The sequence below is a fragment of the Hylobates moloch genome, unplaced genomic scaffold (assembly GCF_009828535.3).
Source record: "Hylobates moloch isolate HMO894 unplaced genomic scaffold, HMol_V3 SCAFFOLD_4, whole genome shotgun sequence".
NCBI classification, from domain to species: Eukaryota; Metazoa; Chordata; class Mammalia; order Primates; family Hylobatidae; genus Hylobates; species Hylobates moloch.
Window position 1 is genome coordinate 42467729 of NW_026652279.1, and position 22560 is coordinate 42490288.

Consider the following 22560-nt stretch of genomic DNA (forward strand, 5'->3'; position numbering starts at 1 on the left):
GCTACAGGCCCATGCCACCACACCTGGCTAATTTTTATATTTGTAGTAGAGACAGGGTATCTCCCTGTTGGCCAGGCTGGCCTCAACTCCTGACCTCAAGTGATCCGCCCATCCTGGCCTCCCAAAGTCTTGGGATTCCCAGCATGAGCCACTGCACCCGGCCAGGTATTTAGCAGAACTTTTTCAACTGGGTATCCACCCGGATGTTTTAAAAAATTTTCTATAATATGAACTTGCCTAGATTTACTCTTGAAAAGGATTTCCCCATACACCTACACTGCTCAGATAGTCTTGATTTCAAACATTCTGCCCTATAGTCAAATCATGTGCCAAAAGATGTGTTCTGATTTTTGCTTTAGAAAACATGGCTAATGTTTTGAGTTGAACTGTGTGCCACCAATTTCAAATGTTAAAGTCCTAACCCCTAGTACCTGAGAATATGACCTTATTTGGAAATAGGATGGGTACTACTAATTAGTTAATATGCAGTCAAACTGGAGTAGGGTGAGTCACTAATCCAGTATGGCAGGTGTCATTATAAAAGGGGAAATGTGGACATCCTCCCTGTCTACTTACACAGGGAGAATGCCATGTGAAGACGTGAAGATGAAGGCAGAGATTGGAGCGACGCCTCAAGCCAAGGAGTGTCAGACGTTGCCAGCAAACCACCAGAAGCTAGGGAAGAGACATGGAACAGATTCTCTCTCACAGCCCTCAAAAGGAACCAACCCTGCTGGCACTTTGATCTCAGACTTCTAGCCTCCAGAACTGTGAGATGATAAATTTCTATTGTTTAAACCACCTGGTTTGTGACACTGGCAGCCCTAGCAGATGAATACAGCCAACATAATTAAGGAACAGAACTAGCCCCCAGTCCTGCACTGGAATCTATTACTTTAATAATCAAATTGGTAACAGTCAAACCTCTGAAGTCTTTCTTGGTGGAGCCCCCAGTAAACACCTGTATCTCTAGCTGGCACTAAGATTAAGCAATTTTATACAAATGCTGGTTTCAGCAAGGAGCTCCAATGGAGGTAAAGGAGGAGTTTCAGACACAGCCAGGGATTCACCTGACTATAGAGGTTGCTGGGAGGTGGGAGGTCGCGGGGCTCCTTCCCACACGCTTTCATGTTTTCAAAGACTGTTCTTATAGCACCAGAGACAGGAAGCTCTGTGGAGCCACTCTATCAGCCCTGTAGCCTCCCTGTGCTGGCTTCTCTGGCTCTGGCTCCCTGATCCTCTATCCCCACCTATGCCTCTGCAAGGCAGTCAGTGAAGGAGCTCTCTCCCTGCTATATTCTGGGACCTGAGCACTGAAATTTTTAGAGGAAATATGCAAAGTCTGTTTACACACATTTATACATTTATTTGGCCAGCCAGTCAATAATTTACTAAGCATTGTCTGTATGCTAGGCCTTGGATTCGGTGCTGAGGACACAAAGTTGGAAAGACACCATCCGGGCCCTCATGAAGCCCTCGTTTTTGTGGCAAGAGAGAGGTGCACTGTGCAACAAATGGTATGATGGGTATATTGAAGTTGGAGTAAGAGGGCCTGGCAGAGTAAGAGGGCCTCTTAGAGAAAGTGATCCTTGTGGAGACTTGAAGAGTGAGTAGTTGCTCCTGCAGATAATAGGGGAGAGGGTTTTCAGGACAGCAAGAATAGCATTTCTAGAGTCACAGAGGTGTGTGAGATCAGGACTTGCTCAGGGACTGGAAAGCAAATCAATGCGGCTGGGTGTGAGAGAGATTGGTGATATACCAGCTTGTCCGTAAGATGGGACTGTGTGTGTGATACCGTTGATAGAGGTGATCCTTTAGTGGGGAGCCACTGGAGAATTTTGAGCAGTGCAGGCTCAACTACATCTGGCAGCAACGTAGGAGCCTGGGGAGGAGGGCGGAAAGCTACGCATTCTTCCTTGGCGCCTTCCCTCTCACGTTAGCGGAGGGTTGAAAGGCATCCTGGATAAAATGCCTAACTTCCAGAATGGGACTACTTAGGGTCGCATCCTATCCCCATCACTTGCTTTACTCCCACAAAGTTACGAAACCTAGATATGAAATCAGATGGTCTAGTAAGGAAATTTAATTTACCTGCATTCATACTGTATTTTGCGTGGAAAATAAATCACAGTAGGTTCTGGAAATGGTGGAGTTATAAGTTTAGCCTCTATTCCTAGAAATGATTTGTAAGACCATCATCACAAAGCTAATTTGCATGCCCTTTAAACTGTATACAAAATCTTGGCCTTTTAAGAATTGGCTTGAATTATTAAAGTGCCCTAGCCTTCCAGAAGGGTCACGCCAGTAATGGTTAACATTTGAGATGTGGGTTTGCCATCTAGTGGGCATTTTTGAATGTGTATGTGTTTTAAATACACACGCATCACACGCGCGCGCGCGCATACACACACACACACACACTCAGTTTCCATCAGTAGTTCCTAATCTTTCTACCTCATCCCCAGCACTTAAAGGTCAGGATGGTACTTTGGACACACCCGCATTTGTAAAAGTGACTTAGTTTACATGCGGGAGGTATGAGGATGTTTTATGATGTGGGAATACTAGCATCACATGGAGGGTCTCTTCAAACTTTATGTACGTCACATCTGCCTTTCTTGCTCCCCTGTGGCAATTACTGATCTAGAAAAGGAGAGAGATAGAGACACTTTACCACTAGAAAGGCACAGTGACTGCTCCATAGCAGATACTCGTAAAAATTAGCTTCCTTCCTCTTCTCCCTATGACCTCTCTCATAAAAGCTATAATTCCAAATTACAGCTTTAATAGTTCCGTGTGCACTTGGTGTGTAAAGCACGTTGCAGGCCCAGTGAATGCAAAGATGAATAAAACCCAGTCCCTGTCTCTAAGATGCTTAGAGGAGAGAAATTCGTAGTTTTACAACTATATTCTAGCAGGCTATGTCTCAAATCTTTGACTGTGGTAGATTTTTTAGAAATAAGAATTTGGTTTTTCTTTAGAAGTAATAATACAATGATGCTGGCCTAGCATGGTGGCTGATACCTGTAATCCTAGCACTTTGGAGGCTGAGGCAGGCAGACTGCCTGAGCTCAGGAGTTCGAGACCAGCCTGGGCAACATGGTGAAACCCCATCTCTATTAAAATACAAAAAATTATCCGGGAGTGGTGGCACGCACCTGTAGTCCCAGCTACTCAGGAGGCTGAGGCACGAGGATTGCTTGAACTGGGGAGGCAGAGGTTGCAGTGAAGCAAGATTGCACCACTGCACTCCAGCCTGGGTGACAGAGTGAGACTCTGTCTCCAACAAAAACAAACAAATAAACAATAATGCTAGTTTTCCCAGACTAAGAAGAAGGATCCTTGTGATAAGGGATAAAATGAACATCAGGGGCAGCTTGATTTATATTTGAAAGGACCGAGACTTAGAAGACAATAGGCCCAGAAAGAGAAGGGAGAGAAGTGGGGAATAGAGGAAACTGGAGACAGTGTGGGATGCATTCTGTAAAGGTTTGAAGATGGGGGGAGAGAGTTTTAGAAGCAGCTACCATATGGTGTGATATTGAGAGGTCGGGCAAGAAGATTTTAAGAGGTTTTGTTATGTATTATAAATGGAATCCCCCTTTGATGCTTTCATGGCACTGAAGTAAAAATTTAAATTGCATTTCTGTTATTTTTGGATATGGGTTAGTGTTTCTTTGGAAAATAGTACCATGCAGAGACAGGCTATGAAGTGGCTTAGCTTTATCTGGAAAACATAAGTGTTCAGACCATAAAATGTTAAAAATAGATACATTATACTTTCCTCATGTGCCTTAAACCTAAAATTAAACAAAACCAAAATGATGAAATTGTATAAGGAACGTCCATTTTAACAGTAATACATGTACTTGGTTAAAAAATTCAAAAGTACAGAATGGTATTAAATGGAAAAAGAAAAACATTTCCTGCTTTATTCTCCAAACCTCCCTTTCACCCCCATGTCTCACCACCCAAAGGTAACTAGCTTCAAGAGTTTGTTTTTAATTCTTTTTTTCCCATTAAGAATTTTTATTATTATATATTTTTTAAATTTTACTTTAAGTTCTGGGATACATGTGCAGAATGTGCAGGTTTGTTACATAGGTATACATGTGCCATGGTGGTTGTTGCACTTGTCATCCGGTCATCTAGGTTTTAAGCCCCGCATGCATTAGGTGTTTGTCCTAATGCTCTCCCTCCCCTAGTCCCCCACCCCCGATGTGTGTGTGATATTCCCCTCCCTGTGTCCATGTGTTCTCATTGTTCAGCTCCCACTTATGAGTGGGAACATGGTTTTCTGTTCCTATGTTAGTTTGCTGAGAATGATGGTTTCCAGCTTCATCCATGTCCCTGCAAAGGACATGAACTCATCCTTTTTTATGGCTGCATAGTATTCCATGGTGTATATGTGCCACATTTTTTTTATCCAGTCTATCATTGATGGGCATTTGGGTTGGTTCCAAGTCTTTGCTATTTTAAATAGTGCTGCAATAAACATACGTGTGCATGTGTCTTTGTAGTAGAATGATTTATAATCCTTTGGTATATACCCAGTAATGGGATTGCTGGGTCAAATGGTATTTCTGGTTCTATATCCTTGAGGAATCGCCACACTGTCTTCCACAATGGCTGAACTAATTTACACTCCCACTAACAGTGTAAAAGCGTTCCTATTTCTCCACAGCATTGCCAGCATCTGTTGTTTCCTGACTTTTTAATAATCGCCATTCTAACTGGTGTGAGATGGTGTCTCGTTGTGGTTTTGATTTGCATTTCTCTAATGACGAGTGATGATGAGCTTTTTTTCATATGTTTGTTGGCCACGTAAATGTCTTCTTTTGAGAAGTGTCTGTTCATATTCTTTGCCCACTTTTTGATGGGGTTGTTTTCTTCTTGTAAATTTGTTTAAGTCCCTTTTAGATTCTGGATATTAGCCCTTTATCAGATGGGTAGCTTGCAAAATTTTTTTCCCATGCTGTAGGTTGCCTGTTCACTCTGATGTTGGTTTCTTTTGCTGTACAGAAGTTCTTTAGTTTGATTAGATCCCATTTGTCAATTTTGGCTTTTATTGCAATTGCTTTTGGCATTTTAGTCATGAAGTCTTTGCCCATGCCTATGACTTGAATGGTATTGCCTACGTTTTCTTCTAGGGTTTCTATAATTTTTGGTTTTATGTTTAAGTCTTTAATCCATCTTGAGTTAATTTTTGTATGAGGTGTAAGGAAGGGTAAGGTGTAAGGAAGTTTCTGTTTCTGCATATGGCTAGCCAGTTTTCCCAGCACCATTTATTAAATAGGGAATCCTTTCCCAATTGCTTGTGTGTGTCAGATCTGTCAAAGATCAGATGGTTGTAGATGTGTGGTGTTATCTCTGAGGTCTTTGTTCTGTTCCATTGGTCTATATATCTGTTTTGGTACCAGTAACATGCTGTTTTGGTTACTGTAGCTTTGTAGTACAGTTTGAAATCAGGTAGCATGATGCCTCCAGCTTTGTTCTTTTGGCTTAGGATTGTCTTGGCTATATGGGCTCTTTTCTGGTTCCACATGACATTTAAAGTGTTTTTTTCTAATTCTGTGAAGAAAGTCAATGGTAGCTTTACGGGAATAGCATTGAATCTATAACTTACTTTGGGCAGGATGGCCATTTTCATGATATTGATTCTTCCTATCCATTAGCACAGAATTTTTTTCCATTTATTTGTGCCCTCTCTTGTTTCCTTGAGCAGTGGTTTGTAGTTCTTCTTGAAGAGGTCCTTCACATCCCTTGTAAGTTGTGTTCCTAGGTATTTTATTCTCTTTGTAGCAATTGTGAATGGGAGTTCACTCATGATTTGGCTCTCTGTTTGTCTATTATTGGTGTATAGGAACGCTTGTGATTTTTGCACATTGATTTTGTATCTTGAGACTTTGCTGAAGTTGCTTATCAGCTTAAGCAGTTTTTGGGCTGAGACAATGGGGTTTTCTAAATACACAATCACATCATCTGCAAACAGAGACAATTTGACTTCCTCTCTTCCTATTTGAATACTCTTTATTTCTTTCTCTTGCCTCATTGCCCTGGCCAGAGCTTCCAATACTATGTTGAATAGGAGTGGTGAGAGGGCATCCTTGTCTTGTGCCGATTTTCAAAGGGAATGCGTCCAGCTTTTGCCTATTCAGTATGATGTTGGCTATGGGTTTGTCATAAATAGCTCTTATTATTTTGAGATACGTTCAATCAATACCTAGTTTATTGAGTGTTTTTAGCATGAAGGGATGTTGAATTTTATTGAAGGCCTTTTCTGCATCTATTGAGATAATCATGTGGGGTTTGTCATTGGTTCTGTTTATGTGATGGATTACATTTATTGATTTGCGTATGTTGAACCAGCCTTGCATTCCAGGATGAAGCTGACTTGATCGTGGGGGATAAGCTTTTTGATGTGCTGCTGGATTCAGTTTGCCAATATTTTATTGAGGATTTTTGCATCAATATTCATCAGGGATATTGGCTTGAAATTTTTTTTGTTGTGTCTCTGCCAGGTTTTGGTATCAGGATGATGCTGGCTTCATAAAATGAGTTAGGGAGGAGTCCCTCTTTTTCACTGTTTGGAGTAGTTTCAGAAGGAATGGTACCAACTATTCTTGTACCTCTGGTAGAATTCAGCTGTGACTCCATCTGGTCCTGGGCTTTTTTTTTGGTTGGTAGGCTATTAATTACTGCCTTAATTTCAGAACTTGTTATTGGTCTATTTAGGGATTTGACTTCTTCCTGGTTTAGTCTTGGGAGGTGTATGTATCCAGGAATTTATCAATTTCTTGTAGATTTTCTAGTTTATTTGCATAGAGGCATTTATAGTATTCTCTGATGGTAGTTTGTATTTCTTTGGGATTGGTGGTGATATCCCCTTTTTCATTTTTTATTGTGCCTATTTGATTTTTCTCTCTTTTCTTCTTTATTAATCTTGCTAGCGGTCTATCAATTTTGTTGATCTTTTCAAAAAACCAGCTCCTGGATTCATTGATTTTATGAAGGGTTTTTCATGTCTCTTTCTCCTTCAATTCTGCTCTGATGTCAGTTATTTCTTGCCTTGTGCTAGCTTTGAATTTGTTTGCTCTTGCTTCTCTAGTTCTTTTAATTGTGATGTTAGGGTGTCAATTTTACATCTTTCCACTTCCTCCTGTGGGCATTTAGTGCTATAAATTTCCCTCTAAACACTGCTTTAGCTGTGTCCCGGAGATGCTGGTATGTTGTGTTTTTGTTTTCATTGGTTTCAAAGAACTTCTTTATTTGTGCCTTAATTTTGTTATTTACCTAGTAGTCATTCAGGAGCAGGTTGTTCAGTTTCCATGTAGTTGTGCAGTTTTGAGTGAGTTTCTTAATCCTGACTTCTAATTTGGTTGCACTGTGGTCTGAGAGATAGTTTGTTATGATTTCTGTTCTTTTGCATTTGCTGAGGAATGTTTTACTTCCAATTATGTGGTTGATTTTAGAATAAGTTATGTGGTGCTGAGAAGAATGTATCTTCTGTTGATTTGGGGTGGAGAGTTCTGTAGATGTCTATTAGGTCTGCTTGGTCCAGGGCTGAGTTCAAATCCTGAATATCCTTGTTAATTTTCTGTCTCGTTGATGTGTCTAATATTAGCAGTGGGCTGTTAAAGTCTCCCACTATTATTGTGTGGGAGTCTAAGTCTCTTTGTAGGTCTCTAAGAATTTGTTTTATGAATCTGGGTGCTCCTGTATTGGGTGCATATATATTTAGGATAGTTAGCTCTTCTTGTTGAATTGATCCCTTTACCATTATGTAATTCCTTTCTTTGTCTTTTTTGATCCTTGTTTGTTTAAAGTCTATTTTATCAGAGACTAGGATTGCAACCGCTGCTTTGTTTTTGCTTTCCATTTGCTTGATAAATGTTTCTGCATTCCTTTATTTTAAGCCTATGTGTGTCTTTGCACATGAGATGTGTCTCCTGAATACAGCACACTGATGGGTCTTGAGTCTATCCAATTTGCCTGTCTGTGTCTTTTAATTGGGGCATTTAGTCCATTTACATTTAAGGTTAATACTGTTATGTGTGAATTTGATCCTGTCATCAAGATGGTAGCTGGTTATTTTGCACATTAGATGATGCAGTTTCTTCATAGTGTCATTGGTCTTTATATTTTGGTGTGTTTTTGCAGTGGCTGGTACAGGTTTTTCCTTTCCATATTTAATGCTTCCTTCAGGAGCTCTTGTAAGGCAGGCCTGGTGGTGACAAAATCCCTCAGCATTTGCTTGTCTTTAAAGGATTTTAATTCTCCTTCGCTTATGAAGCTTAGTTTGGCTGGATATGAAATTCTGGGTTGAAAGTTCCTTTCTTTAAGAATGTTGAATATTGGTGCCCACTCTCTTCAGGCTTGTAGGGTTTGTGCAGAGAGATCTGCTGTTAGTCTAATGGGCTTCCCTTTGTAGGTAACCTGACCTTTCTCTCTGGCTGCCCTTAACATTTTTTCCTTTGTTTCAACCTTGGAGAATCTAATGATTATGTGTCTTGGGGTTGCTCTTCTCAAAGAGTATTTTTGTGGTATTCTCTGTTTTTCCTGAATTTGAATGTTGGCCTGTCTTGCTAGGTTGGGGAAGTTCTCCTGGATAATATCCTGAAGTGTGCTTTCCAACTTGGTTCCAATCTCCCTGTCACTTTCAGGTATACCTATCAGTCATATGTTTAGTCTTTTCACATAGTTCCATATTTTTGGAGGCTTTGTTTGTTCCTTTTCATTCTTTTTTCTCTAATCTTGTTTTCATGCCTTATTTCATTAAGTTGATCTTCAGTCTCTGATATCCTTTCTTCTGCTTGATTGATTTGGCTACTGATACTTGTGTATGCTTCATGAAGTTCTCGTGCTGTGTTTTTCAGCTCCATCAAGTCATTTATGTTCTTCTCTAAACTGGTTATTTTAGTTAGCAGTTCCTGTAACCTTTTATCAAGGTTCTTAGCTTCCTTGCATTGGGTTAGAACATGCTCCTTTAGTGCAGAGAAGTTTGTTATTACCCACCTTCTGAAGCCTACTTCTGTCGATTTGTCAAACTCATTCTTAGTCCAGTTTTGTGCCCTTGCTGGAGAGGGGTTGCAATCATTTGGAAGAGAAGAAGCATTCTGGGTTTTGGGATTTTCAGCATTTTTTTGTGCTGCTTTTTCCTCATCTTTGTGGACTTATCTACCTTTGTTCTTTGAGGCTGATGACCTTTGGGTGGGGTTTCTGTGTGGCCGTCCTTTTTGTTGATGTTGATGTTATTGCTTTCTGTTTGTTAGTTTTTCTTCTAACTGTCAGGCCCCTCTTCTGCAGGTCTGCTGCAGTTTGCTGGGGGTCCACTCCAGACCCTGTTTGCCGAGGTATCACCAGCAGAGGCTGCAGAACAGCCAAGCTTGCTGCCTGCTCCTTCCTCTGGAAGTTTCATCCCAGAGGGGCACCAGCCCAATGCCAGCCAGAGCTCTCCTTTATGAGGTGCCTGTCGACCCCTGCTGGGAGGTCTCTCCCAGTCAGGAGGCACAGGGGTCAGGGACCCACTTGAGGAGGCAGTCTGTCTCTTAGCAGAGCTGGTGTGCTGTGCTGGGAGAATCCCTTTTCTTAGGATCAGCTGGTCTCTTCAGAGCTGGCAGGCAAGAATGATTAAATCCACTGAAAGGGCGCCCACAGCACCCCTTTCCCCAGGTGCTCTGTCCCAGGGAGATGGGAGTTTTTTCTCTAAGCCCCTGACTGGGGCTGCTGCCTTTCTTTCAGAGATGCCCTGCCCAGTGAGGAGGAATCTAGAGAGGCAGTCTGGACACAGCCGCTTTGCTGCGCTGTGGTGAGTTCCTCCCAGTCTGAACTTCTGGGCCTCCTTAGCACTGTCAGGGGAAAACCGCCTACTCAAGCTTCAGTAATGGTGGATGCCCCTCCCCAACCTGCGATTGTTCCAGGTCAAGTTCAGACTGTTGTGCTGGAAGCGAGAATTTCAAGCCGGTGGTTCTTAGCTTGCTGGGCTCCGTGGAAGTGGGACCTGCTGAGCGAGACCACTTGGCTCCCTGGCTTCAGCCCCTTTTCTAGGGGAGTGAACGGTTCTGTCTTGCTGGGGTTCCAGGTGCTACAACTCCTGCAGCTACCTTGATGCCTGCCCAAACAGCCGCCCAGTTTTGTGCTTGAAACTCGGGGCCCTGGTGGTGTAGGCACATGAGGGAATCTCCTGGTCTGCAGATTGGAAAAACCGTGGGTAAAGCATAGTACATGGGCTGGATAGCATAGTCCCTCATGGCTTTCTTTGGCTGGCTCCTTGCGCTTCCCTGGTGAGGTGACACTTGAACCTGCTTCTGCTCGTCCTCCATGTGCTGCACCTACTGCCTAATCAGTGCCTAATTTGTTTAAGTGGGCCTACTGATGGCTGTTAGTCAGTTTCTGACTTTGCTATGACAAATTGATGCTTCATTGACTATCCATAGACACATATGCTTGAATATCTGTAGAAAAAAAATCTACAGAAGAATTGTTGGGTCAGAGGCAATGTACATTATTTTACTTTATTTTTATTTATTTATTTTAATTTTTAATTTTTGTGGGTATATATAATAGGTATATATATTTATGGGGTGCAATGTGCATTTTTTTTTTTTTTTTTTGAGACAGAGTTTTGCTCTTGTCATCCAGGCTGGAGTGCAATGGGACGATCTTGGCTCACTGCAACCTCTGCCTCCCAGGTTCAAGCAATTCTCCTACCTCAGCCTCCCAAGTAACTCGTATTACAGGTGCATGCCACCACACCTGGCAAATTTTTTTTTATATTTTTACTAGAGACAGGGTTTCACCATGTTGGCCAGGCTGGTCTTGAACTCCTGACCTCAGGTGATCTGCCCACCTTGGCTTCCCAAAGTGCTGGGATTACAAGCATGAGCCACCACGCCCAGCCACAATGTGGTTTTTAAAAGTTTAATAATATTGACAAATTGTCCTTGACAGAAGTTAAACTAATTTACATTCTCACTAGCTATCTAAAAGATTGCCTGTTGTTCCACACCAACATCAATACAAGTTTAAAAAAATCTGTGTCTCTGATTCTCTCAGTGTAGTTTTAACTGACATTTGAATTATATTAATCTTAGTAGAAAAGAGAGTGAGCTTCTTATCATAAAATAAAGATGTTTTTACATTTCCTTATCTGTGATTATTCCTTCGGATACTTTGCCCATTTTACTACTGGTTAATTGATCTTTCTTACTGACTTCATGTTATCGTAAGTGCCAATATGTAGAAATTCGATTTGCTTTTGTATATTGATCTTGTTCCATCAATCTCACTAACCTTACTTATTAGTACTAGTAGCTTTTTTGTGTACCCTGTTGGAATTTCTACAGAGACAATGGCGCCATCAATTAATACAGTTTTTCTCTTCCTTTTTAATCTAGATTCTTCTCATTTTTCTTAAACTATGGTTTTATATGGATTTTCTTTTTAGTTTACAAATATGATGAATGACATTTATGGATTTGTGGGTATTAAACCAATACTTATTCCTGGAATGGATCTTACTTAGTCGTGATGTATTATTCTTTTTATACATTGTTGAATTTGTTACAATTGTTAGAAATTTTGCACCTATGTATAATGTTGGATAGAAATAATGACAGAAGACATCCCTGTCTTGTTAATGATCTTAGTACAAAAGCAGTCTTTCATCATTCAGTATGATGTTAGTTACAGATTTTTATAAGTGCCTTTTATCAGGTTGAGGAAGTTCTCTCACATTCCTAATTTGCTGAGAATTTTTATCAGAAAAAGGAAATTGGATTTTGTGAAATACATTTTCTATATCTGTTTAGATGATCATATGTTTTTTTTGTTTGTTTATATAATGAATTACATTGAATAAATTTTGAGTGTTAAACCAATCCTGCATTTTTGAGATGAACCCCATTTGGTCATGCTTTGTAGTATCCTTTTTATATTATTGGATTCAATTTACTAAAATTTTGTTTTGAATTTTTATATGTATGTACAAGAAAGATATTGGTCTTTAGTTTTCATTTCTTATAATGTCTTTGACTGGCTTTGGTATCAGGATAATGTTGGGCTCAGAGTGAGTTGGGGAGTATTTTCTCCTCTTTAACTTTTTTGGAAAAGTTTATGTAAAATTAGTATTATTTCTTCTTTTAAAATTTATTTTTATTTTTACTTTCTTAGAGATACAGTCTTGCTCTGCTGCCCAGGCTGGAGTGCAGTGGTGCAATCATAGCTCACTATAACCTTGAAGTCCTGGACTCAAGCCATCCTTCTACTTCAACTTCCCAAAGTCAGGGAACCACAGGTGTAAGACACCATGCCTGGGTATTTTTTCTTTAACTGTTTGTGGAATTCACTAGCTATCTGGGACCTGGAGTTTTCTTTGTGGGAAGGCTTTTACCTATAATTTAAATTTCCTTAAGAGATATAGGGCTGTTTAGGTTGTCTATTTCTTCTTCCTCTTCTTCTTTTTTTTTTTTTTTTTGAGACAGAGTCTCACTCAGTTGCCCAGGCTGGAGTACAGTGGCATGATCTCAATCTCAGCTCACTGCAACCTCCGCCTCCCAGGTTCAAGCAATTCTCCTGCCTCAGCCTCTCGAGTAGCTGGGATTACAGGCGCGCGCCACGACGCCTGGCTAGTTTTTGTATTTTTAGTAGAGATGGGGTTTCACCATGTTGGCCAGGCTGGACTCAAACTCCTGACCTCAGGTGATCCACCTGCCTCAGCCTCCCAAAGTGCTGGGATTACAGGGGTGAGCCATCGCGCTCAGCCTATTTCTTCTTCAGTGAACTTCAATAATTTATATCTTTCAAGAATGTGTCCATTTTATCCAAATTGTGGAATTCACTGGCATAAAATTATTCATAATTATCTCTTATCTTTTTAGTATCTGTAGAATCTATAGTGATGTCACTTCTCTCATTCCTGATATGAGTAATTTGTGTATTTTCTCTTTTGTCGTGATCAGTCCTTCAAGAGCTTAATAGATTTATTGATCCTCTCAAGAACCAGATTTTCTCTTCTCTTCTCTTCTCTTCTCTTCTCTTCTCTTCTTTCTCTTCTCTTCTCTCCTTTCTCTTCTCTTCTTTTTGAGATAGGATCTGGCGTTTATTGCCCAGACTGGAGTGCAGTGGCATGATGTTGGCTCACTGCAACCTCCACCTTCTGGATTCAAGCCATCCTCCCACCTCAGCCTCTTGAGTAGCTGGGACTACAGGTGTGCACCACCACACCCAACTAATTTTTGTATTTTTTGTAGACACAGGGTTTCACAATGTTGCCTAAGTTGATCTCGAACTCCTGCGCTCAAGCAATCTGCCCGCTTTGGCCTCCCAAATTGTTGGGATTACAGGCATGAGCCACCGCGCCCTGCCTTTTATGATTTCTTCTATTGAGTTTCTCTTTTCTATTTCATTAATTTCTACTTTGATCTTTATTCCTTCCTTCTGCTTACTTCATGTCTAATTTGATCTTCTTTTTCTACTTTTGTATAGTAGACACTGAGATCATTGCTTTGAGAACTTTTTTCTTTTCTAATATAGACATTTAATGCTATAAATTTTCTCTTAGAGACTGCTTTAGTGGCATCTACAATTTCTGATATACTGTGTTTTCACTTTCATTCATTTCAAAATATTTTTTGATTTCTCTTTTCAGTTCTTCTTTCATCTCTGGGTTACTTGAAGGGTGTTGTTTTGTTGTTAAATATTTGTGGATTTTCCAAAGATATTTCTATTATAGATTTCTAATTTAATTCCTCTGTGGTCAGAGGATATACTTTGTAAAACTTTAATTTCTTTGAATTTATTGAATCTTGTTTTGTAACCCAGAAGAGTTCTCTGTGCACTTGAGAAAAGTGTGTATTCTGCTATTCCTGGGTACAGTGCTATAAAATTGTCAATCAGGTCAAGTGTTAATAGTATTGTTCAAATCTTCTATAATCTCACTTATTTTCTTTACACTTATTCTAGCAACTATTGAAATAGGTATGTTGAAATCTGTAACTATAATTGTGCAGTTGTCTATTTCCTTGCGTAGTTCTAATAGTTTTTACTTTATGTATATTGAAGCTTTGTTATTAGGCTCATAAGTGTCTAGGATTATTATTTCCTCTTGATAAATTTACCTCTTATCATTATAAAATGATCTTTATCCTTGATAATATTGTTTGCTCTGCAATTTATTTTGTCTGATTTTAAAGTAGCCTGTCTTGTTTCTTTTGACGAGTGTTGGCATGGCATAGCCCTTTCCATTCTTTTAATCTATTTAATATATTACTTTTATATTTATAGTATGCTTTTGTAGGCAGCAAACAGTTGGGTCTTTTTTAATCTAATCTGACAATCTCTGCCTTTTAATCAGGGTGTTTACACTGTTTACATTAATTTGATTATTAATGTTGTTAGGTTTGACATGATCTTGCTATTTGTTTTCTATTTGTTCCATCTGTTATTTGTTCCAGTTTTTCTCTTTTGCCACCTTCTTTTGAACTAATCAATTTTAAATGATTTTGTTTTATCCCTTTCATTGCCATATTAGCTATAATTATTTATTTTGTTTTTTTTTAGTAGTGCTCAAGGGTATATAGTATATAGGCATATATCATTTTATTGCACTTTGCTTTATTGCATGTCACAGATATTGTGGGTTTTTTTTTTTTTTTTGAGACCGAGTCTTGCTCTGTTGTCCAGGCTGGAGTGCGATGGTGTGATCTTGGCTCACTGCAACCTCTGCCTCCCATGTTCAAGTGATTCTCCTGCCTCAGCCTCCCGAGTAGGAGTAGCTGGGATTACAGGCGCCTGTCATCACACCCAGCTAATTTTTGTATTTTTAGTAGAGACAGGGTTTCTCCATGTTGGCCAGGCTGGTCTAGAACTCCTGACCTCAGGTGATCTGCCCACCTTGGCCTCCCAAAATGTGCTGGGATTACAGACATGAGCCACCGTGCTTATCCGATACTGTGTTTTTTGTTTGTTTTTTGTTTTTGTTTGTGGTAATCCTGTACCAAGCAAATTTATTGGCACCATTTTCCCTACAGCATATGCTCAGCTCACTCCACTAGCATTTTTAGCAATAAAGTATCTTAAAATTAAGGTATGTACATTGTTTCATTAGACATAATGCTATTGCACACTTAACAGACTACGGTATAGTATAAACATAACTTTTCATATGCACTGAAAAACAAAAAAAATGTGTGACATACTTTATTGCAGTATTTGCTTTATTGCAGTGGTCTGGAATTGAATCTGCAGTATGTCTGAGGTATGCCTGTACATGTTTATCTATCACAGTCTACCTTAAAGTTGTGTTATACTCACATTGTATAAAACCTTCCCATATAGTATAGGAATCTTACAATAGTATACTTCCATTTCTTCTCTTCTGGCATGTATGTTATTGTTGTCATGGATCTTTTCATCTCTACAAGTTCTATTTGGGTTTTTCTTTATACATAAATGTTTCTAACTTTTTGAATATATGAAGTACAATGAAATTAACTGTCTTACCGTCCTCTGTGAATTCTAACATCTGCGTCAGCTCTAGGTTGCAGCTCTGGGTTGCTTTCAATTGGTTATTCTCTTCACTATTGATTATGTTTTCCTGCCTCTTTGTGTGCCTGGTAATCTTTGAATGCTAGATATTGTGAATTTTATCTTGTGTACTAGATATTGTTGCATTTATATAAATCTTCTTGAGCTTTGTTCTGGGAGACACTTAAATTACTTGGATAAAGTTTAATCCTTTTGGGTCTTTTTTTTTTTTTTTTTTAGACAGAGTCTGGCTCTGTCGCCCAGGCTGGAGTGCAGTGGCATGATCTCGGCTCACCACAAGCTCCGCCTCCCGGGTTCACGCCATTCTCCTGCCTCAGCCTCCCAAGTAGCTGGGACTACAGGCATGTGCCACCACGCCTGGCTAATTTTGTGTATTTTTAGTAGAGACGGGGTTTCACCATGTTAGCCAGGATGGTCTCGATCTCTTGACCTTGTGATCCACCCGCCTCGGCCTCCCAAAGTGCTAAGATTACAGGCGTGAGCCACCACGCCCAGCCTCTTTTGGGCCTTGTTTTGATAACATGTCAGGCAGGTCTGGACTATTGCTCAGTGTAGGGCTTATTCTTCATTACTGAGGCAAGACCATCCTTAGTACTCCACCTAATGCCTTGTGAATTATGAGTTTTTCCTGTCTAGTTCCTGGAAGCACATTATCCTCAGGCCAGTGTGAGTGACAGGAACTGTTCCCACTAACCTTTACAGATGTATATTTCCTGGCCTGGGGTGTTTTCCTTACATGCAGGCATTGATCATGCATATTTGGGGGCGTCTACCTGAAGATCTCCAGGATTCTGTCTGTGTGCATCTGTCTTATCTCTGGTATTCTGTCCTATGAACTGTAGCTGCCTAGGTCTCTCGGACTCCAGGGTTTGTCTCTTCAATTCAGGGAGTCTGCTAGGCTCTGCCTCGGTTTTCCCTCCCTCTGTCACAGTTTGGAAACTCCCTTGAGGTAGTAAGATGAAACAACTGTAGGACTCAACTTGTTCATTTCCTGTCTCTCAGAAATCAGTGTTCTTTGTTGCCCGATATCAAATGTTTTGAACATTGTTTTATATGTTTTGCCTGTTTTTTTTTTTTTTAGATGCTTCAGGTGGGATGGTAAATCTGTTTCCTGCTACTTCATCATGGCCAGAAGGGGAAGTCTAGTCATTGCTTTTTCTTTTTGAGATTGAATATTTTCTCCCTTTTTTATTTCAGCTTTTTATTTTGAAAAGTTGTAAAAATTATCAAGGAATGCCAGTATGCATTTTCTCTAGATTCACCAATCGTTAACATTTTTCTATGTTTGTGTGCTCTCTCTCTATCCCTCTCCTCCCCATTTCTCTCTTTCTCTCTTTCACACACATTAGCTAAATCATTTGAGAGTAAATTGCAGACATTATGATACTTCATCATTAAGTAACTCTTAAGAACAAAGTAATTTTCCTATATAACCACAATATAAGATGAATTTCAGGAAATTTAACATCGAGAGAATATTATCTAATATATGTTCTGCTTTGATTGTCTATTGCTGTGTATCAGATGATCTCAAAACTTAGAGGATTAAAACAACTTACTATTCCTGTATCATGCTTCTGCAGGTCAGGGGAATTCAGATATGGCACCCTGGGAAGGGCTATTCTCCACTATATGATGTCTGCAACCTTAGCTGTGGTGACTCAGTGCCTGGGGGTCTGGAATAGTTGGGAGGTGGCTGAATATCTTTTTTTTTTTTCCCACATGGCTTCTCCACCTGGCTATTTTGGGCTTTCCACAGCACGGCACCTTCAGGATAGCGGAACTTCCAACATGGTGGCTCAAGTTTCCAAGCATGAGTGCTTCCAGGGGTCATTAATAATACAAATTGGCATCCCACACAAGGTGATGCTCTGAGGACATAACATTACCTTTATCATATTCTTGCCCAAAATACGTAATTGGTATTTAATCATGAGAAACAATCAGATGAGTCAAAATTAGGAAATATTCTATGAAACACCTGGCCTGTATACTTTAAAAATGTCAGTGTCCTTAAAGATGAGGAAAATGACAAACTGTTTCAGATTAAAGGAGACTGTATCTATGTGCTAGTGTGTTGGCATAACAAAATACCATAAACTGGGTGGCTTAAACAACAGATATTTATTTTCTGACAAATTTGGAAGCTGGAAGTCCAAGCTGAAGACATCAACAGGTTTGGTTTCTTCCATCCTCTTTCCTCCACTTGCAGGCAGCCACCCTCTTGCTGAGGTCCTCACACGGCCATGTGGTCATCCTTCTGTGTTATCTGTGTCCTAATCTCCTCCTCTTATAAAGACACCAGTCATGCTGGATTAAGGCTCATATTTATGACCCAATTTTAACTTAATTACCTTTATAAAGACCCTGTCTTAAAGTGTAGTCACATTCTGAGGTACTAGGTGTTAGTTAGAGCTTCAGCATGAATTGTGAATTGTAGGGGCTGGGAACGGCAGATGAGGGACACAATTCAGAATTCAGCCCGTGACAGAGACTAAAGGAACTTCTTTATGTGTGGTCCTGGATTGGAAATAAAGTTGCTATAAGTATATTATCAAGAACATCGGAAATAAATATGTATAGTACGGTAGATTAAAAATAGCCTCCATTTTTTTGGCATTCCTTTCACTCAGGAATGGGGGCATATTTCCCCTCCTTTTAAATCTTGACTGGTCTGTGACTGCTTTGACAAATGGAGTAGAGTGGAAGTGAAGCTATGCCAGTTCTGAGCCCAGCCTTTACAAGGCTGATTCTGCTTCCTCTTTCACTATACATTTGTCAAAGCAGTCACAGACTACCAGCCAAGATTTAAAGGGAAGGGAAATCTGTCCCCATTCCTCAGTGAGAGGAATGTTAAATAATTTGAGGCTGTTTTTAATCTACCACTCTGTATGTAGTTATTTCCAATTCTCAATAATGTACTTTATAGTAACTTTTTTTTCCCAAATCCAAGACCAAGTATCAAATTTAGATGTAAAATCTCCTTAGTCTCCTGTAATCTGAAACTGTTCCTCATGTTTCCATGTCTTTTATGACACTGACATTTTTGAAGTGTATGGGTTAGTTGTTTCATAGAATGTTCCTTAATTTGAGCTTGTCTGTTTCCTCATTACGGGTATGCATTTTTGGTAGGAGTGCAATAAAATAATGTTATATCCTCAAAGTATCATCTCATGTGTGATGTGATGTCAATTTCTACTATTGGTGAAATTAACTTTAGTGCTTGGTTAAGGTGGTATCTGCCAGTTTTCTCTGAAGGAAAGGTCCCTGTTTCCCTTTGTAATTGGTAAATAATCTCCAGGGAAATTTTTTTTCTTTAAAAATTTCAAAAAAATAAAAGCTCTTCTGTATTCTGTGTCAGGCAATCCCAATGTCTGTTGTCTGTTAAATTAAATTTGGCCTTGAGGCTGTCTTTATATTTTGAATCTTTTTGGAAAATGAAAAGAGAAGGCTCATTTTAAAAAAGAAAAGAACAACAACAACAAAAACATATTTTGAGTCCTTGCGTAACAAACTTCAACCTAATTTAGTATGTAAACAAACTGAAACCTAACTTAGAAGCACATTTTTCATGTAGGATAACTGTTTCTCAGCCAATCACAAGCAGCTGAGCTTCAGACAATTACAGGCTGCCAACTGTTCAGACCACGTCCAAATAAGGCAAGTGTCTAGCTGTAACCAATCAAGCTATTTCTGAACTTTACTTCCCTGTTCTGTCTATAAATACTCACTGCCCCCCTTCAGAGTGGAGCTCTCTGAATCTTTTCTGGTCCTGAGTGCTGCCTGATACATAAATTGCTCTTTCCTCAAACAAATTGTTAAATTTAGTTGGTTGAAAGTTTTTATTTGAACAGATCTGGCGTTGTTAAGGGAGGAGACCACCCCTCATATTGTCTTATGCCCAATTTCTGCCTCCAAAGAAAGAAGAAATAAAAACTAAAAGGCAGAAATGAAATCCACAGGCAGACAGCCCAACGCCGCGCCCTGGGCCTGGTAGGTAAAGATCAACCTGTGACCCAACCAGTTATGCTATATATAGATTCCAGACATTGTTTGGAAAAGCACTGTGAAAATCCCTGTCCTGTTCTGTTTCTTGCTGATTACCGGTGCGTGCAGCCCCCAGTCATGTACTGCCTGCTTGCTCAATAGATCATAACCCTCTCATGCGGACCCCTAACTTAGAGTTGTGAACTCTTAAAAGGGACAGGAATTGCTCACTCGGAGAGCTCAGTTTTTGAGACGTGAGTCTTGCCGACGCTCCCGGCCAAATAAAGCCCTTCCTTCTTTAACTCAGTGTCTGAGGGGTTTTGTCTGCGGCTCGTCCTGCTACATTGTAAGTGAGATCCAAAGGTGCCCTCCTGATGACGACCTTTAGGAGCAATGAGCAGACAGTTGTAGGTATCTTCCTAAACCCCTTATGCTCACTGTTTCTCACTGCACATTTGGAGGTTGTCATCAGCAAGTCCCATTTGAATATGAGCTCCATAACTTGTGTTGTGATCCCTGAGTTTATCTGAGCATTTTAAATCCAGACTGGGTTCACAAGTTGGACTGGGTTTTGTATCAGATTGGATTCAACAGAAACGACTGGGTTCCGTAAAAGGCCTCTGGTACATAAGGTTACAAGAAGACCGGCAATAATGGGTTCATCTGAATCCAAGGCTCCTGGGGCTTCTCCATTTTGAAACCTGTGCTTTTCTAGAGAAATGAGTCAACCTTGTCTAAAATAATTTAGAATTGTACATTGACTGACTTAACTCTGATTGCACTTCTATCTTTCTCTTTATTTTCCTCAGCATACTATCTGAGCCTTCTAAACTTTTCACTCTGTTAACTTCTCATCCCAAAGGAAAAAATAAAGCCAGAAAAATGCCTTATAAATTTAGGCCCTCAGATCAACCATGTCTACTTCTTTAACCACCTTTATCCCTTGTTCAAAATCTGGAGTTCTGAGCAATATTGAAATATTTCTCTGTCCCAAAGGAAAACTCCTAGAAATTTGCTAAGAAATTTAGAATTCTAATTGGAGCATCTCATCCAGGACTCCTTGATCTTTACTAATTTATACACATGACATGGGGACCTGAAGAAGCCCATAAATGGAGGGCTGAGGCCAAATGAGAGGTACCCAAGGAAGATATCAAAGATTCAACTCCTGTTTCTTTTAGGGATGGACGAAAGAGACTAGGAAAATAGCAGATGATCTCTTAGAATTCATCCCTAAAGTATTTTTTGAAAAACAAAACAAAAATAAAAAAAAAAACAAAAAACACAAAACCAGACTCATCTGCTTTTTGAATCTTACAAAGAGAAAAAAAGAATGAACCAATCTGACTCAATAATCTAGTTAAAAAACCGAAACCGGGTTGGGAAGCTGCCTCTCTAGCAGGATTGGTCTCCAAAATACGCATTTCTGGCATTCAGCTGGTTATTTTGAGACTCTTTGGTAAGATAAATTTACATCTATAAAAGAAATTTCAGTTTTTAAGTTTGCCTATCTCTCTGCATCAGGAGAAAGAGGACTGAATCATAGGAAACTCTTTTAATGGGGAAGGAATCTGGTTTAAATGTACATAACAATTAATGTACATAACAAGCCTTACCTTTGTTTAAGGTACTTTTCACCTTTTTTTGTTTTGGAAAATGCTGGTTTTCAGCCTGAAGCATGTGCCTTTGAGATGTCAATTTTCTTTTCTTTTTCTTTTTCTTTTTTTTTTTGAGACCGAGTCTTGCTCTTGCTGCCTAGGCTGGAGCGCAATGGCACGATCTCGGCTCACTGTAACCTCTGCCTCCCAGGTTCAAGCGATTCTCCTGCCTCAGCCTCCCGAGTAGCTGGGATTACAGGTGCCTGGCACCACGACTGGCTAATTTTTGTATTTTTAATAGAGACGGGGTTTTGCCATGTTGGCCAGGCTGGTCTCAAACTCCTGACCTCAGGTGATCTGCCTCCCTTGGCCTCCCAAAGTGCTGGGATTACAGGCGTGAGCCACCACGCCCGGCGGAGATATCAGTTTTCTACCTCGTCTTACCTGAGAGCCCTCCCTTTGAAAATGCAAATTTAGGGGAGATGACTCTGGGGAAGAAAAAGCAAAATGAGAAAAAAGGGAAATATAAAAATTGCTGAATAAAAAATGTTAAAAGTCTTTTTTCCTCTCACAAATATTAGTAAAAAGTTTTGGCCATTGATGTGGATAATCTTGCTCCATTGGCTGGAAACATAATTTTTTGTGATCTAAGTATTCTTTTATAAACTAGTGAGTTTTGTATTGCTGTGCTTGACACATGGCTAAAATTTCAGAAAAAAATCTGTCAAATCTGCTTCTGCCTGTATGTTTATGTAAGTCTTCATATGTATGTATGTGTAATATTTTTCCACCTCCAGATGGTATTGCTACAAATCATTTATTATTAAAGTTATTAAATTTTATAAATTTATCACATTTATTAAATTAGCTTAAGAAACAATATTAAATTAATTGTAATTTAATTTGCTTAAATAATAGTAAGCACGAATGTAAATTAAGTATTCCTAAAACTCTTAGAAGTATAGGAACTAACCCAGATGTTTACGAATATAGAACTGTGAGTTCAACCTACGAACAAATGTCCAAATGGAAATACAGTGTCCATTATTCCATATATATCAAGCACAGCAATAAAACAAACAAACAAAATCACATAATTAACTTTTAAGTTCTTGCCTTTGTGATGACTGCCTAACATACGTGTACTAACAGGGAAATAATGATGGCTAGCTTTGTTTTAATAGACATATTATAAAGTCTGTTTGGTAACTTACACTTAATGGAGTTTTGCTAGGCTAAGTAATGGATATTTATTGAATATTTAGATCATTTCCGAGTAAGATAAAATGCTGAAATTCTAATTGCTGAATATAGGCTTAACTTTATATGCTTTTGGCATCTTGTTTTAATACGGTTATGGAGAAGTTAAATATATTTGAATTTGTTAGTAGATATGAACAATTATACTATGAAGAAGCACATTTCTAAA

At 39.4% G+C, this 22560-nt stretch overlaps 1 protein-coding gene across 1 annotated transcript in view; it reads left to right on the forward strand.

Moving 5' to 3' along the window:
• Positions 1–1495: 1495 nt before the first annotated feature.
• B4GALT4 (beta-1,4-galactosyltransferase 4) overlaps positions 1496–22560 on the forward strand; it is a 60363-nt gene continuing 39298 nt past the window's right edge. Inside the window, exon 1 of the mRNA XM_058437456.1 lies at positions 1496–1517. The gene's annotated coding sequence lies outside the window, so the exon portion shown is untranslated. The remainder of the gene's footprint in view (positions 1518–22560) is intronic.